This window comes from Stenella coeruleoalba (genome assembly GCF_951394435.1).
Source record: "Stenella coeruleoalba genome assembly, chromosome: 9".
Lineage (NCBI taxonomy): Eukaryota > Metazoa > Chordata > Mammalia > Artiodactyla > Delphinidae > Stenella > Stenella coeruleoalba.
The window spans coordinates 34,217,179-34,236,643 of NC_137155.1; the positions used below are offsets into that span (position 1 = coordinate 34,217,179).

General features: G+C 37.9%; 1 protein-coding gene and 1 pseudogene across 2 annotated transcripts in view; one reads left to right on the forward strand and one right to left on the reverse strand.

Moving 5' to 3' along the window:
- Positions 1–19,465, reverse strand: part of HDAC9 (histone deacetylase 9) — a 1,064,374-nt gene that overhangs the window by 149,311 nt on the left and 895,598 nt on the right. The gene's annotated exons all lie outside the window — the stretch shown is intronic.
- On the forward strand, positions 10,329–11,028 carry LOC307191599 (dihydrofolate reductase-like; annotated as a pseudogene). Its single transcript has one exon. The product of its transcript is annotated as a dihydrofolate reductase-like (transcript).

The following is a 19,465-nucleotide window of genomic DNA, read 5'->3' on the forward strand; positions in this document are numbered from 1 at the left end:
ATAGATTAAACAGAAACATAGATCAATAGGAAGCCCAGAGATCAACCTACGCACATATGGTCACCTTATCTTTGATAAAGGAGGCAAGAATATATAGTCGAGAAAAGACAGCCTCTTCAATAAGTGGTGCTGGGAAAACTGGACAGCTACATGTAAAAGAATGAAATTAGAACACTCCCTAGAAAAATAAACTCAAAATGGATTAAAGACCTAAATGTAAAGCCAGACACTGTCAAACTCTTAGAGGAAAACATAGACATAACACTCTATGACATAAATCACAGATCCTTTTTGATCTACCTCCTAGAGAAATGGAAATAAAAACAAATACAAACAAATGGGACCTAATGAAACTTAAAAGCTTTTTCACAGCAAAGGAAACCATAAACAAGATGAAAAGACAATGCTCAGAATGGGAGAAAGTATTTGCAAATGAAGCAACTGACAAAGGATTAATCTCCAAAATTTACAAGCAGCTCATGCAGCTCAATACCAAAAAAACAAACAACCCAATCCAAAAATGGGCAGAAGACCTAAATAGACATTTCTCCAAAGAAGGTATATAGATTGCCAACAAACACATGAAAGAATGCTCAATATCACTAATCATTGGAGAAATGCAAATCAAAACTACAATGCGATATCATCTCACACCAGTCAGAGGGGCCATCATCAAAAAATCTACAAACAATAAATGCTGGAGAGGGTGTGGAGAAAAGGGAACCCTCATACACTGTTGGTGGGAATGTAAATTGATACACCCACCTGGAGAACAGTATGGAGATACCTTAAAAAACTAAATATATAACTACCATATGACCCAGCAATCCCACTACTGAGCATATACCCTGAGAAAACCATAATTCAAAAAGAGTCATGTACCACAATGTTCATTGCAGCTGTATTTACAATAGCCAGGAAATGGAAGCAACCTAAGTGTCCATCAACAGATGAATGGTTAAAGAAGATGTGGCACATATACAGAATGGAATATTACTCTGCCATAAAAAGAAACGAAATTGAGTTATTTCTAGTGAGGTGGATGGACCTCGAGTTTGTCATACAGAGTGAAGTAAGTCAGAGAGAGAAAAACAAATACTGTATGCTAACACATATATATGGAATCTTAAAAAAAAAAAAAAAGGTCATGAAGAACGTAGGGGCAAGATGGGAATAAAGATGCAGAACTACTAGAGAATGGACTTGAGGACACGCAGAGGGCGACGGATAAGCTGGGACAAAGTGAGAGAGTTCTAGTGTGTATATGCACATATATACACTACCAAATGTAAAATGGATAGCTAGTGCGAAGCAGTCGCATAGCATACAGAGATCAGTTTAGTGCTTTGTGACCAGCTAGAAGGGTGGGATACGGAGGGTGGGAGGGAGGGAGATGCAAGAGGGAAGACATATGGGGGTATATGTATATGTATAACTGAATCACTTTGTTATAAAGCAGAAACTAACACACCATTGTAAAGCAATTATACTCCAATAAAAATGTTAAAAACAACAACAAAAAAGGATCCAGGGATCCCTGGAGAAGTGATTGATTCCAGGCCTGTGTCAGGGAAAATACAAAGTATTTCTGGAATATCTTCTGGTGACAGAAAACAATGAAAGGCTCAAAGAGATAGGGGCATGTCAGTAGGGCATATAAGGCAAGGTGAAAGAGCTCCCAATGTCCAAAGCTGTGACAATCTGAGGAGCAAAATAAACAATGATAGTACTGGATTATAAGCCATAGAGTCAAGTAAGTATCTAAGAATCCTTACAGAGATTAAAAAATAATAGAATAAATACAGAAAAGAAGAAATAGCTCTGCCTAAGGAAAACTTTCAACTAATAAGTATAGAAGAAATGACGGAAATAGAAAATAAGCACTTGACCAAGATATTGTCGTAATAAAGTGATCAAGGTTTACATCTCTAGTGATAAGACATATTAACCTCACTACTCCCTAAGATAGTCAGATCAGTTCTGTAGTATTCTTGCTAAAAACATACAACCTCAAATCTAATAATGAGAAAATATCAAACAAACCCAAATTGAGGGATATTTACAAAATAAACTGACCAGTACACTTTAAAAGTCATGGTCAGGAAAGACTAAGGACTTGCTACAGGTTGGAGGAGACTAAGGAGACATGACATCTAAGTGCAACGTAAGGCTCTGGATTGGATACTGGAACAGAAAAAGGACATTCATGGGAAAACTTCGGTTCCATATAAAATCTGTAGCTTAGCTAACAGTATTATACAAATATTAATTTCTTAATTTTGATAATTGTGCTGTGGTTATGTAAGTATTAACATTAGGGGAAGCTGGGTGTAGGGCATACAGGAACTCTGTGCTATTCTTATAACTCTTCTGTTAAGTCCAATAGTATTTTAAAATAAAATGCTACCAAGTATCAGAATCCAAAAAAGTGAATAGATGTATAACAAAAAGTGAGGATGTGAGAGTTGTCAACAAACAGATATTTTAAGTAAACTTCCAGAAAAGGGAAATTCCAGAAAAGGTGCATATTAAAAGAATGAAACAAAAAGAAGGCTACCACAGAAGAGATGGGAGACACTCTACCCAAAGGAACCCCACTGAAGAAACAGGTATGGTGAAGGAAAAAGAGGCAGGACTGAAAACAAGAAATTTTAAAATGTTAGCTGGTTAAGGAGGCCAGGACTATAGCTCAACACCTTAATTACCTTTCCTCTATGCCAGCAACCCAGGGAAAACATTCAGATGATTCTTTCTTAAGAAAAGGATGTGTCTGGAGAAAGCCAAGCCCTCTAATGTGGATACTGTCCCCCATGTACAGTCATTTAGGAAGATACAGAGACCATGAGCCATCTTCTGGAATGCTAACCCTAAGTGGGATTTGACGGTCCATACACTCTAACCCACAGTGGCTGACACAGAGCTCCCAGTTGACCCATTTACACAACCACAGGGAAAACTGATACCAGTTACTACTTTCATGAATATCAATGGCAAATTAGGAATATCCCAGCATATACAAGGAGACATAATATTATGAAGAAAAACAAGTTTAAAATAAACATAAACAACTCTGGACAAAACAGAGATAGTTCAGGAACAGAAATAATAATCTCAAAGAGATTCAAGAAAACATTTTATCTAAAACGCAGATATGCTGTTATGAAAAAGAACAATTAAAGAACAAGGGAAGCACTTAAAGATAAAACTGCAATTGCATAAATTAGTAAGGTATCTGAAAAAGTAAAAATTGAAGTAGTCCCTTATAAAAGGAAGCAGATAAAATATATAATGACAAGTGGGAAAACAGACATAAATGATCAATATAGAAGTCTTGTATTCGAATAATAGGGTCCGTGAGAATGCTGAGAAAGAGAGAGAAGAAAATTTTCAACTAGTAGCAGGAGATAATTTTAGGAACTGAAGAATGACTCAAGTCTCCAGATTTGATAAGTCTAACCACTGCCAAACTCTACGTATAACAACATATACACACTTAGACATATTCTCATGAAACTTCAAATCCCCAGAGATCCTTAAAAAAAAGTTATCCTCAAAAAGAGATGAAGAATGAGATTGGCATTAAACTCCTAATCAGAAACACTGAATGTCCTTACATTCTGAGGGAAAATTATTTTTTATTTTTTGCGGTACGCGGGCCTCTCACTGTTGTGGCCTCTCCCGTTGCGAATCACAAGCTCCGGATGCGCAGGCTCAGCGGCCATGGCTCACGGGCCCAGCCGCTCCACAGCATGTGGGATCTTCCCAGACTGGGGCACGAACCCGTGTCCCCTGCATCAGCAGGCAGACTCTCAACCACCACGCCACCAGGGAAGCCTGGGAAAATTAGTTTTAATCTTTAATTCTACTTCTAGCCATTACATACTAGGATTAAAGTATGTTAAACATACTTTAAGACATGTAAGGACTCAGAAGTTTAATTTCAACGTACTCTTTCTGAATAATTCACTTGGGAATGTACTTCTACAAAGCAAGGAAGTAAAACAAAGAAATAGACAGGCATAGGACCAAAGTAGTATATATATCATAGGAAAATGATAAAGAGGGCCCACTGAGGATTTGTACATGTATTTCTTTGCTAGAAAACAAATGACTGGACAATCACAACTAGCTGCTGGACAATCATCGACAGGAAGACACTGGAACTCAACAAAAAAGATAGCCCCATAAAAGGCAAAGAAGCCACAATGAGATGGTAGGAGAGGCGCAATCACAGTAAAATCAAATCCCATAACTGGTGGGTGGGTGACTCACAGACTGGCGAACACTTATACCACAGAAGTTCACCCACTGGAGTGAAGGTTCTGAGCCCCATGTCAGGCTTCCCAACCGGGGGTCCGGCAACGGGAGGAAGAATTCCTAGAGAATCAGACGTTGAAGCCTAGTGGGAATTGATTGCGGGACTTCTACAGGACTGGGGGGAACAGAGACTCCACTCTTGGAGGGCACACACTAAGTAGTGTGCACGGGACCCAGGGGAAGGAGCAATGACCCCAGGGGAGAATGAACAGGACCTACCTGCTAGTGTTGGAGGGTCTCCTGCAGAGGCGGGGAATGGCTCTGTCTCACCGTGGGGACAAGGACACAGGCAGCAGAAGTTCTGGGAAGTACTCCTTAGTGTGAGCCCTCCCAGAGTCCATCATTAGCCCCACCAAAGAGCCCAGGAAGGCTCCAGTGTTGGGTTGCCTCAGGCCAAACAACCAACAGGGAGGGAACCCAGCCCCACCCATCATCAGTCAAGTGGATTAAAGTTTTACTGAGCTCTGCCCACCAGAGCAACAGCCAGCTCTACCCACCACCAGTCCCTCCCATCAAGCCTCTTAGATAGCCTCATCCACCAGGGGGCAGACAGCAGAAGCAAGAAGAACTACAATCCTGCAGCCTGTGGAACAAAAACCACATTCAAAGAATGATAGATAAGATGAAAAAGCAGAGGGCTATATACCAGGTGAAGGAACAAGACAAAACCCCAGAAAAACAACTAAATGAAGCGGAGATAGGCAATCTTCCAGAAAAAGAATTCAGAATAACGGTAATGAAGAGGATCCAGGACCTCGGAAAAAGAATGGAGGCAAAGATCGAGAAGATGCAAGAAATGTTTAACAAAGGCTTAGAAGAATTAAAGAACAAACAAACAGAGATGAACAATACAATAACTGAAATGAAAACTACACTAGAAGGAATCAACAGCAGAATAAATGAGGCAGAAGAATGGATAAGTGACCTGGAAGACAGAATGGTGGAATTCACTGCTGCGGAACAGAATATAGAAAAAAGAATGAAAAGAAATGAAGACAGCCTAAGAGACCTCTGGGACAAGATTAAATTCAACAATATTTGCATTATAGGGGTCCCAGAAGGAGAAGAGAGAGAGAAAGGACCAAAGAAAATATTTGAAGAGATTATAGTCAAAAACTTCCCTAACATGGAAAAGGAAATAGCCAACCAAGTCCAGGAAGCGCAGCAAGTCCCATACAGAATAAATCCAAGGAGAAACACACCAAGACACAGAATAATCAAACTGGCAAAAATTAAAGACAAAGAAAAATTATTGAAAGCAGCAAGGGAAAAATGACAAATAACATACAAGGGAATTCCCATAAGGTTAACAGCTGATTTCTCAGCAGAAACACTATAAGTCAGAAGGGAGTGGCATGATAGACTTAAAGTGAAGAAAGGGAAGAACATACAACCAAGATTACTCTTCCTGGCAAGGACCTCATTCAGCTTGGATGGAGAAATCAAAAGCTTTACAGACAAGCAAAAGCTAAGAGAATTCAGCACCACGAAACCAGCTCTACAATGAATGCTAAAGGAACTTCTCTAAGTGGGAAACACAAGAGAAGAAAAGGACCTACAAAAACAAACCCAAAAGAATTAAGAAAATGGTCATAGGAACATACATATCGATAATCACCTTAAACATGAATGGATTAAGTGCTCCAACCAAAAGACACAGGCTTGCTGAATGGATACAAAAACAAGACCCATATATATGCTGTCTATAAGAGACCCACCTCAGACCTAGGGACACATTCAGACTGAAAGTGAGGGGATGGAAAAAGATATTCCATGCAAATGGAAATCAAAAGAAAGCTGGAGTAGCCATATTCATATCAGAGAAAATAGACTTTAAAATAAAGAATGTTACAAGAGACAAGGAAGGACACTACATAATGATCAAGGGATCAATCCAAGAAGAAGATATGACAATTTTAAATATATATGCACCCCACATAGGAGCACCTCAATACATAAGGCAACTGCTAACAGCTCTAAAAGAGGAAATTGACAGTAACACACGAATAGTGTGGGACTTTAACACCTCATTTACACCAATGGACAGATCATCCAAAATGAAAATAAATAAGGAAACACAAGCTTTAAATGACACAATAGACCAGATAGATTTAATTGATATTTATAGGACATTCCATCTGAAAACAGCAGATTGCACTTTCTTCTTAAGTGCGCATGGAACATTCTCCAGGATAGACCACATCTTGGGTCACAAATCAAGCCTCACTAAATTTAAGAAAACTGAAATCATATCAAGTATCTTTTCTGACCACAACGCTATGAGTTTAGAAATCGATTACAGGGAAAAAAACATAAAAAACAGAAACACATGGAGGCTAAACAATGTGTTACTAAATAACCAAGAGGTCACTGAAGAAATCAAAGAGAAAATCAAAAAATACCTAGAGACAAATGACAATGAAAACACAATGATCCAAAACCTATGGGATGCAGCAAAAGCTGTTCTAAGAGGGAGTTCAAGCCTACCTCAAGAAACAAGAAAAATCTCAAGTAAACAATCTCACCTTAAACCTAAAGGAACTAGAGAAAGAAGAACAAACAAACCCAAAGTTAGCAGAAGGAAAGAAATCATAAAGATCAGAGCAGAAATAAATGAAATAGAAACAAAGAAAATGATAGCAAAGATCAATAAAACTAAAAGCTGGTTCTTTGAGAAGATAAACAAAATTGATAAACCATTAGCCAGACTCATCAAGAAAAAGAGGGAGAGGATTCAAATCAAAATTAGAAATGAAATTAGATGATGAAAAACAAGAAGTTACAAGAGACACCGCAGAAATACAAAGCATCCTAAGAGACTACTACAAGCAACTCTATGCCAAAAAAAAAAGGACAACCTGGAAGAAATGGACAAATTCTTAGAAAGGTATAAACTTCCACAATTGAACCAGGAAGAAACAGAAAATATGAACAGACCATTCAAAAGTAATGATATTGAAACTGTGATTAAAAATCTTCCAACAAACAAAAGTCCAGGACCAGATGACTTCACAGGTGAATTCTATGAAACATTTGGAGAAGAGCTAACACCCATCCTTCTCAAACTCTTCCAAAAAATTGCAGAGGAAGGAACACTCCCAAACTCATTCTATGAGGCCACCATCATCCTGATACCAAAACCAGACAAAGATACTACAAAAAAAGAAAATTACAGACCAATATCACTGATAAATATAGATGCAAAAATCCTCAACAAACTAGCAAACAGAATCCAACAACATATTAAAAGGATCATACACCACGACCAAGTGGGATTTATCCCAGGGATGCAAGGATTCTTCAATATACACAAATCAATCAATGTGATACACCATAGTAACGAACTGAAGAATAAAAAACATATGATAATCTCAATAGATGCAGAAAAAGCTTTTGACAAAATTCAACACCCATTTATGATAAAAACTCTCCAGAAAGTGGGCAGAGAGGGACCCTACCTCAACATAATAAAGGCCGCATACGACAAACCCAGAGCAAACATCATTCTCAATGGTGAAAAAGTGAAAGCATTTCCTCTAAGATCAGGAATGAGACAAGGATGTCCACTCTCACCACTGTTATTCAACATAGTTTTGGAAGTCCTAGTCACGGCAATCACAGAAGAAAAAGAAATAAAAGGAATACAAATTGGAAAAGAACAAGTAAAGCTGTCACTGTTTGCAGATGACATGATACTATACATAGAGAATCCTAAAAATGCCACCAGGAAACTACTAGAGCTAATCAATGAATTTGGTAATGCTGCAGGATACAAAATTAATGCACAGAAATCTCTTGCATTCCTATTACACTAATGATGAAAAATCTGAAAGAGAAATTATGGAAACACTCCCATTTACCACTGCAACAAAAAGAATAAAATACCTAGGAATAAACCTACCTAGGGAGACAAAAGACCTGTATGCAGAAAACTATAAGACACTGATGAAAGAAATTAAAGATGATACCAACAGATGGAGAGATATACCACGTTCTTGGATTGGAAGAATCAAAATTGTGAAAATGACTCTACTACCCAAAGCAATCTACAGATTCAATGCAATCCCTATCAAATTACCAATGGCATTTTTTATGGAACTAGAACAAATCATCTTAAAATTTGTATGGAGACACAAAAGACCCCAAATAGCCAAAGTAGTCTTGAGGGAAAAAAAACAGAGCTGGGGAATCATACTCCCTGACTTCAGACTATACTACAAAGCTACAGTAATCAAGACAATATGGTACTGGCACAAAAACAGAAACATAGATCAATGGAACAAGATAGAAAGCCCAGAGATAAACCCAGGCACGTATGGTCAACTAATCTATGACAAAGGAGGCAAGGATATACAATGGAGAAAAGACAGTCTCTTCAATAAGTGGTGCTGGGAAAACTGGACAGCTACATGTAAAAGAATGAAATGTGAACACTCCCTAACATCATACACAAAAATAAACTCAAAATGGATTTGAGACCTAAATGTAAGACTGGACACTATAAAACTCTTAGAGGAAAACATAGGAAGAACACTGTTTGACATAAATCATAGCAAGATCTTTTGTGATCCACCTCCTAGAGTAATGGAAATAAAAACAAAAATAAACAAATGGGACCCAATGAAACTTCAAAGCTTTTGCACAGCAAAGGAAACCATAAACAAGACGAAAAGACAACCCTCAGAATGGGAGAAAATATTTGCAAATGAATCAATGGCAAAGGATTAATCTCCTAAATATAGAAACAGCTCATGCAGCTCAATATTAAAGAAACAAACAACTCAATCCACAAATGGTCAGAAGACCTAAATAGACATTTCTCCAAAGAAGACATACAGATGGCCAAGAAGCACATGAAAAGCTGCTCAACATCACTAATTATTAGAGAAATGCAAATCAAAACTACAATGAGGTATCACCTCACACCAATCAGAATGGGCATCAACAGAAAATCTACAAACAACAAATGCTGGAGAGGGTGTGGAGAAAAGGGAACTCTCTTGCACTGTTGGTGGGAATGTAAATTGATACAGCCACTATGGAGAACAGTATGGAGGGTCCTGAAAAAATTAAAAATAGAATTACCATATGATCCAGCAATCCCACTACTGGGCATATACCCAGAGAAAACCATAATTCAAAAAGACACATGCATCCCAATGTTCATTGCAGCACTATTTACAATAGCCAGGTCATGGAAGCCACCTAAATGCCCATCGACAAACAGATAAAGAAGTTTTGGTACATATATACAACGGAATATTACTCGGCCATAAAAAGGAACGAAATTGAGTCATTTGTTGAGACGTGCATGGATCTAGAGACTGGCATACAGAGTGAAGTAAGTTAGAAAGAGAAAAACAAACATCGTATATTAACACATGTATGTGGAACCTAGAAAATGGTACAGATGAACCAGTTTGCAGGGCAGAAGTTGAGGCACAGATGTAGAGAACAAACATATGGACACCAAGGGGGGAAAGTCGTGGTGTGGTGGGGATGCTGGTGTGATGAATCGGGCGATTGGGATTGACATGTATACACTGATGTGTACAAAATGGATGACTAATAAGAACCTGCAGTATAAAAAAACAAACAAAAGAAACAACTAATACTAAACTTTCTTTGGGTTATTTGTATGGAAATATGTTAATATAAATGTTTCAGACATTACATGAAATTTCTAAAAATCTTATATTTTCTGGTATAATGTTATGTCATAATTCTAGTTATTACTTTAAAATGTATATCTCAGAAATAACTAAATTTCTTTGTCAATTGCATTATTATGAGCTTTCATCAAATCTTTAACCGTGGTCATTTTTAAGTCTTTTGTCATTTACAGACAGTTCTGGGCGTACTGTGATGCTTTTGCAAATATGCTCCTATAACAGGGTTTCATCTCAAGGAATTCAAGGAAAAGACTCTGACAGGTACAGGTTTCTGGTAACTGACTATACTGCTGAATTGAATGAATAAGCATTTTCCGAACTCTAATGGAAAACTGATGAACTCATAAAAGTGCTAACAAAAGATCAAGATGAAAAAAACCATTAATTACATGGGACTGAATGAACTGATGAGGATGATTATAATTCTTGTGACTTTCTGTTTGAATTAAAAAAAAAAAAATCCGGGAAATGTTTTCTGCCGCTATCATGGTTTGTCCGCTAAACTGCATCGTCACTGTGTCCCAGAACATGGGCATCGGCAAGAACGGGGACCTGCCCTGGCCCCCGCTCAGGAATGAATACAGGTATTTCCAACGAATGACCACAACCTCTTCAGTAGAAGGTAAACAGAATTTGGTGATTATGGGTAGGAAAACTTGGTTCTCCATTCCAGAGAAGAATCGACCATTAAAGGACAGAATTAATATAGTTCTCAGTAGAGAACTCAAGGAACCTCCATAGGGAGCTCATTTTCTTGCCAAAAGTCTGGATGGTGCTTAAAACTTATTGAGCAACCAGAATTAACAAATACAGTGGACATGGTCTGGATAGTGGGAGTCAGTTCTGTTTATAAGGAAGCCATGAACAAGCCAGGCCATCTTAGACTATTTGTGACAAGGATCATGCAGGAATTTGAAAGTGACACATTTTTTCCCAGAAATTGATTTGGAAAAATATAAAATATCCAGGTGTTCCTTCTGATGTCCAGGAGGAGAAAGGCATTAAGTACAAATTTGAAGTATATGAAAAGAACAATTAATGTGAAAGTGTTTTCTGATCTATTTCAAGCCTCCTCCTCCCCCAGAAAAATTATGTATTTTTTGTTGTAGAGACTTTTGTTGACTTTATATCTATGGATAATTATTTCTAAGCAAAGTACTTTTATTCCCCATTAATCTTAACTAGACTGTATCAGATACCATCTGAACATACCATCAGAAACATTTCTTGCTGTAACTTCCTGAATGCCCATCAAGAGTCAAGAATAGGTGACCAGCACTTGCCTAGGGTAGAATATCTACCAAGACAGCCCAAAGTGGGACAGTGCCCTGGTAGCATGAGTTGAAACCAGAGCCTATAGCGCTAGGAGCTAGGCAGATGGGTCCAAAGGTCAGAAATGGATTATAAACAGAAGAGCTAGCATTCGGTTATTTAAATTAGATCAAAAGAGGGACTGGGAATTACTTTATATCACATTTCTGAAAAAAATTCTCTTCACTCAGACCAGGAGTCAGTAAGTTGAAAAATCCAGGATATTCCACAGGGATAGTAAAGAGGCAGGTACGAGACTACCTTTTCGGTGGTTAAAGGAGAAGGTTTGAGACCTTAAGAAACTTTGTTCCTGATCTTCATTGAAGTTGCATGGGATGTTACAATGATAGAACAAGAATTGGCTGCTCTTTACAAAAAAGAATAATCTAATATCAAACATAATGGCTAAAATTAAAAATTCAAAGAGGTGATACATTGAGAATGAATATTGCTAGAAACCAAAATTAGTAAGTTAGAAACTAAACTTCACAGAATTAAAAAATGAAAATTAAAACATGTTTTACCCATCACGTTAGCAAAGATTTAGATTAAGTATCCAAAAAAATAGCATTTTCTGCCTTATAAATTGGTACAACCTTTTTAGAGTATAAGTTAGCAATATCAATTAAAATTCAAAATATTCTGGGTTTGGACCCAGAACTTCCACTTCTATAAATTAATCCTGAACAAAGATATGGACCCAAGAGTATTTGTTGCAACTTTTTTTTTCAAACTTAGAAACAGCCCAAATGTTGATTAATAAGAAATAACTAACCAATATTTCTATAAAATGTAACATCTGCAACAGTTAAAAAGAATGAAGTACTGACAGGAAAATGCCAAAAATTGCTAAATTAAAGAAGCAAATTGTGTATAATACTCAAAATGTTTAATAAATGTTCATGTGTGGGAAAAAGCATGCTGCAAAAAAAAAAAAAAAAATCCCACAAGGACTCAGAGGCAAAAAATATACAAATCAATTTTCACTGCAAAGTAAAGGAGCTGTTACAGTGGAGGATTACTGGACTGAATGTCAATATTATGACACAGTATGAGAGTGTTTCATGTTTGGTAATTGCAATCATTGTTGCTTTTGTTGTGGTCATCCATTTACAATGCTTGGCGTCAGTCTATCTCTTGTAAAAATAAAATACAGTGTGTGTGTATAAAAAAAAAGAGGGAGGAGATATGGGGATATAGGTATATGTATAGCTGATTCACTTTGTTATAAAGCAGAAACTAACATACCATGGTAAAGCAATTATACTCTAATAAAGATGTTAGAAAAAAAGAAAGAAAACAAATGACTGAAGCAATAATAATGGCATCTATGCTTTCTCATCTTCACCTGATCACTGGAGATTATCATGCTCTCCTTGGAGGCAACTTTCCTTCTCTGTAACTGCATGTCCTCTCCCCAGGTAAGACTCATGCTAGAGAGAGTACATTGAGCTTATAAAAATAAATGGAGACAAGAATACTACTACTACTAATAATAATAATAAAAGGAGACACAGATCATGTGATTAGACACTAAACACAGTAAGGAGAAAAGAATCCCATTCTGGATTTCTTTCCATGAAATGTGATTCTAATTCAAAACCTCCTCAGCTAGAATCAGATCTCTGGATTTATTTCATCTCTAGTCAATGGCCAAAGAACTGGTGGCACTGACGCTGAGTCATGTGCTGTGCCTAAACAGAACTCCACTAGTGATTTCCCAAGACTCACCTTGGCATGTGCTGAGTCAGCAGTGTGCTATGCTACCCACTCCTTCAGCATGCTCTGTGCAGGGGAGCATGCTTTGCTGTGGCTTTAAGGAAAACAAAAAACTCGGTTCCACAGCCTTCAACTCAAAATTTAAAGCATTTCAAAGCATTTTACCTTATAGAGTTACTCAACAATATTTTTATATTCATTCAGAAGTCATTTATTGAGCCCCTATTATGTGAGAGGCCCTGGGTTTGTGCCCAGATTCATATATATGAATAAGTCGAAGCTCTGCTCTCAAGGAGTTCATAACTTAGGAGGAAACGCAGAGGGGAAACATGTCTTTGCAGTATAGCGCGCTACGAATTCAGGCACAAACAATGTACCAAGAGACATAAGGCAGTGGGTAGCCAATAGGGAGGAACGCAGCATGAAGAAAGTTCACCCAAAGAAGGGACATGAAAAGTGAATTCGGACACCAGTGTAAGAGGTTGCCAGGAAGGAAAATTAGGGAGGACAGTTCAGGCAGATGGATTAGCAAGCACAAAGGCACGGACATCTGAAAGGACATGGAGGCTTGTGAAAACAGTCTGATATTTCTGGAGCATGTGGAGTATATAAGGTAGAAGTAGCAGAGGAGTGTGTATCCCAGATCCCAGGCCCTACCTGTCTGCAACAGAACCAGAAGAGCCTGATGTTGAGGAAACCAGGGGCTGAGGGAGGGTGGTGTCCAGTATTTCCAGAACTGGAGTAGACCACAGTATAAAAGCATGACGAAGGTCATCCCATTCACTTTCCTCACTCAACAAGTCTTAACCAACCACCTGCAATGTGCCAGGCACTGTTGCAAGGCTAGGGTTAAGAGCAAAGTCTCTGCTCTCTTGCCTTCAAGGAATTTGCATACTAATGGAGAAGAAAGTGTACAGATAATAGATGAGCAAGTGTGTAGTAAGGACTAAGAGGGAAAATAACATAGACAAAGTCAGGGGAGGTGGTGCACATTTAGATGTGGGTATACAGAGAAGGATGCTCTCAGGTGGGGACAGTGAACAGAGCACTGCACTGTATGAAGTGAGGAAGAAGGGCAAGCGAATCCTGGGGGAAGAGTACTGCCCTGTGGGAATAGTGAGTGCACAGGACCTGAAGTGGGAGGGTCTTCAGTGTCTTCAAGTCGGCATAAGGAGGTCACTGTGACTGACACAAAGTGAATAAAAGGAAAGATGGCTGGAAGTGAGGCCAGAAAAGTGACATAAAGCTAGTTCGTGTAGGGCCTTGTAGGCCATTTTAAGGACTTTGGATTTCGTTTTGAATGAGAAGGGAAACTAGAAAGTTTTGAGCAGGACAGTGACATGATCCGGTTTATATTATTTCTGTCCTCATCAATTAAGCAAAGTATTTAAAAGTGTCCTTTAGAATGATGAGGTCTTTTTGACCTCTGAGGTGGCAGATTCTGATCCCCTGTATAATTTATAATGGCACATTATAATCATGCAAATATGAATTATAGGTGAAAATCCAAGCCTACATTTTTCTTTATAGTTTAATTGTAGGTCATTGCTTAAAAGCATCAGATTATAAAATCAAACATTTTCAAATGCTACAAGGACTTCTTTTTAGATTTTTCTTACAAAATTAAAATGCACATTAGAGCATGCATGCTTTTTCATCCATCTGTACATGTCTGTGTACAAAGTGCAGTAAAAGGATGCTCCCACGGAAAACGCCTCATGACAGTTCACGCTTGGAGAAGTGGTGAAGGCAGCACATCAAAGAGCAGCTGCTAAAAAGATCCCGGGCAGCGGTTGTGGTTGCTGGGCTTCAGGATGGCCCCCAGCGCCTCACTCACCACTGGACCAGTGCCCTTCTGGGAAGGCACCAAAGGAAGGGATTATCATGGGCATTTGTGGAAGAGGGTCAGTGCTGGGAGCTCTAAACACACCAGGTATAACTGGTGTTCTCCACCAGCACCAACCAGAGTAAGCCCTGCTCTTCTTCCTTAACCTTCACCCTCCATCTCCTCACATAGTCAACACACACACACACACACACACACACACACACACTTGTTCCTTTCTCTCTTGCACCATCTTCCTTCTTCTTTATTGATTCGGTTTTCCATCTTTGGCAGCTCCCTTTCTCTCTTTCAGACCCATGTTCAACCCATCAGGACATCCTGTTGTCTACACTTTCAAACTATTCAGAAACTTACCACATCTGAACACCTCCATTATCATTACCCTGGCCTAGGTCTACATTTCTTACCTGGATTACAGGTACAGCCTCCTAAGAGGTACCCTATTACCTCCACGTCCCCCAACCCACTCTCTATTCTTTCAACACGGCAGCCAGGTTGACATACTTAATTAGGTCCTCATCATATTTCTCAGGGTAAAAGTATTTTTAAATGACCTACGTCTCTGCACAAGGAGGCTGACTAGCATCTCTCTGAGCCCATCTCTTACCACTCTCTGCCAGAACTCTATTCACAAATATGCTAGACGCATTCCAGCCATCGGGGTTAACAGTAGCTCTTGCCTCTGCCTGGAGTGCTCTTTCCCCAGATGACTAACTCCCCCACCTCAATCAAATCTTTGCTCATATATAATTTTCTCATTAAGACATTCCCCAGCTCTGTCACTCCTAACTCTTTTATTCTGTTTTTTTCCCCCATAACACTTATTACCTTCTAAAGTGATACATGAGTTACTTATTATGTTTATTGTTTATTTTATTGTCTAATTCTCTCTACTAGACACAAGCTCCCCAAGGGAAGAAACTGTTTGCCTCTTTGTTCACAGATGTACCCCAGGGACATAGAAGAGTGCCTAGCATGTGTTAGATATTCAATAAATAGGTGTTCAATGAAATGTCAAATGATAGTTCCTGTGATTTTTTTGTGCTTTCAGCTCAGGTTTTCTTGGTCTCTCATTCTTCCTGAAGTTTCTGTACATTTCACAAATAGATATTGAAATGAGGTTTCTCCAAAAGCCTTCAAAGAAGGGGACCAAACTCTGCAATGTTTTCTACTGCCTGCCATCTTGAAATTGAATTCTTCGGCTTCAACTGTTGTGCATAGAAAGACTCCAACTCAAGACATCCAGTTTCTATTCTTGGCACTGCTCTTAACTGTATGACCTTAGTAAACTTTCTTCAACTATTATTTTCCTCAACTGTAAAATGACAGGGGCAGGGGGAGGGGTGGGCAGGGAGAGGAGATTCACTTAAATGGTCTCTAAAGTCAAATGCAGCTCTCACATGATTTGTTATGTCTCAGAGGTACTACATCAAAGTGATGCTTTTTCCCCTTCTTATTCTCTTTCTCTTGCATTTGATAAGAAAAACCACTGCCTGGGTTGGGGGAGCGGGGGTGAGGTATTTGGGTGAAGGTGGTCCAAAGGTATAAACTTCTAGCTATAAGATAAAAAAGTTCTGAGGATATAATGTACAGCATGGTGACTATACTGTATTGAATATTTAATAGCTGCTAAGAGAATAGATCTCAAAGGTTCACATCACAAGGGGGAAAAATTGTAACTATGTGAGGTGATGGATGTGAACTAATCTTATTGTGGTGATCATTTTGCAATTTATACATATATCAAAACATTATGCTATACACCTTAAATTTATACAATGTTACATGTCAATTGTATCTCAATAAAACTGAAAAAAAAAAGAAAAGAAAAACCATTTTCTCAAGCTCAACATCCTTTCTGATCAAAATCTTTGCTACATATCAACCTATCTGCCCTTATCTTTTCAGGTCAACTCTGAGGTGTGTCTTTCCTTTGATGACTCTGGACTCTACAGTCGAGAGCAAACTACTTCACAGCAAGAACAAAGTATTTATGAGCTAAATTCCTAGAGCGGAATTTTTTAAATTTTGTAAAAGTAGTACTTTTAAAGAGATTAGAGTTCTAAATATGCCATCTAATGAGTTTATATTATTATTTTGCTACAATAAGATGTTAATTACAGTATGCTGTGTTTTTAAAAGACTGAATCCTTGATGAGAATAAGGAAACTATTCAAAAACAGCACATTTCAAAAGTTAGCGTAATAGGTCTAAATCTTATTATATTACTTCATTTAAATGTGTGTGTGTATATCAGAATACCACACAATATATTCTAACTAGGAAAATATAAGTATATATATTCAAACTAAATATATATGTGTGTGTATATATACACATATATGTATATAATATCTAATTATATATATATATCCCTAGTCCATAAAGTTAATTCATTTAATTACAGTTTTAAATGTGACATTTAGTAAGTTTATATTGCTTTAGTACATTAAAATGTCAATGTTAACTTTAGAATTCTGTTAAAAAAAAGAGTATTTTAAGGGACTAAGGGACTTTCCTTGCTTAAGATGTGTCATAGAACCAGTAATAGTTTTGACTAATTCAGAGATATTACTCAATGTTTCTCTGAGCTGAGAGTTCAGAGAAATATCCTTCTCAATGGTAGCTCTTCCTAGTTTGGGACACTGTCAATGAATGTCATGTTATTATATTTATACCATTATATTTGGTATTTCTTTGAATGTGGAGAGATGCTAGCTTCCCAGGCAAAAATCCTATACTCAAGTATAGCAAGCTGGGAAAAACTGTAAGATTGCTAGTCTATCAAAATGGATAAAGTGATTCTTATCTAATTACCATATAAAAACACAGTGGTAATAGAATTAAGAGATTTGCTTTTGTTGAACTCTATATTGAAATTTGGTTTAGAAAAATTAACAAACCAGAATTAGGAGACATAATTAGTTTGGAGTTTTTAGATGTCATTTAAGAGTTAATATTTAAATTTTATTAAAATGAACATTCTTTTGCTTTGAAATATAGAAAGAAATGTATATATGTTTATATGTGTCCCTTTCTAGTCATTATTTTATGAAAGTATATAAATACCATGTATTTTAATATGCCAAAATGTGGCTATAATTTTGCAACAGTGGTTTTCAAGAAATATTTTATTATGATGCCAAATGTGGGTCCAGTAACTTACAGATGGTCTTATGTCTTTAGTTTTATAAGTGTTGGTAAATCAGTTCTTCCTAATTTGTAAAAGCTAGGGCTGGAAAGGAACAGTTGCTGTGCCACTCTCCAATTAACAAAGTACCCACTCGCAGGTAACCAATGCTGAGCCCAAACAGAAAGAACTAGGATCTTCCCTAGGGTAATGCACTGCAATAACTGATTCCTTCATGAATCCCTTCAAAACTGTCTGTGGCTATACAAGTAGAATGTGGTTTTTCCTTATGGTTAAGTGGGCACCTACAAAGATGCTAATTCCACAGCAGACTTTACACTCTCTCTCACATCTGCCTACCTTATTACTCCTTTACTCTCTCCCCTCCTTTCTTCCTCCCCTCCTCCCTTCTTTCCTCTCTTCCTTCTTTCTTTTCTTTCTTTTCTTTCCTTTTTCTAATCTGTCTTTTTTTAGACCGATTTATTCTTAAAAGATATGAAAATAATTTAAAAAGAATTTGGAAAAACATATCGGAACACAAATTTTTCACCTTTGTTCCTTAGGTAAAGACCAACTGAATAACTGAGGAAGGAAGTCCATTCAGAGAGAACACAGTCCACATACGCAGGCAAGGGAGGCAGAACAAGCCCCTGCAACATGTATCTTTCCAAACCTTTGTTTATTTTCATTTCTATAGCAACCTGGTGGTTGTAAAATATTGCCATAATGAAAATAGAACACAAATGACAGTAAAATGTTCTTATAACTCAAATAGCAGAGAATTGTTTACAGAATTCGGAAATGCTGATTTTTTTTTAAAATGGGCTCATAGCAGGAAAAATGTCTACCTAAGTCAATAGTAAATTTCCCCTCCAGAGGGATAATGAGATGCTCGTGACACGTGCACTTTGGAAACTTAATTGTGTGCCCATTTCTTGCTATTACTTTCTTTAACCAAAAAAATCCCTAAAGAGATTTTACTACCATCAAATCAGTCATAGGGATTTCTCTGCTTTCAGTGGGGTGCAATGTGGGGTTTACTATACATGTTGCATTTCCCGTCACCCTATGAGCACAGAATATTCTTTTTTGTAAAGTTTTAAATGAGCCTCTCTTTGGTCTTTGCACAAGTGATTGCATTCCATAAAATATTATTACATAAAGCCAAAGCACCCTGGCTAGACATTAAACTCAGTATTATAATAAAATCCAATTGAGAATACACACACACAGACACACACAGACACACACAGACACACACACACCACACGCACTTTGAAGAGAATTTTAGCCTTTACATTTCTTCTCAAAAGAAGAGAAGATAGGGCTTCCCTGGTGGCGCAGTGGTTGAGAGTCCACCTGCCGATTAAGGGGACACGGGTTCGTGCCCCGGTCTGGGAAGATCCCACATGCCGCAGAGCGGCTGGGCCCGTGAGCCATGGCCGCTGAGCCTGCGCGTCCGGAGCCTGT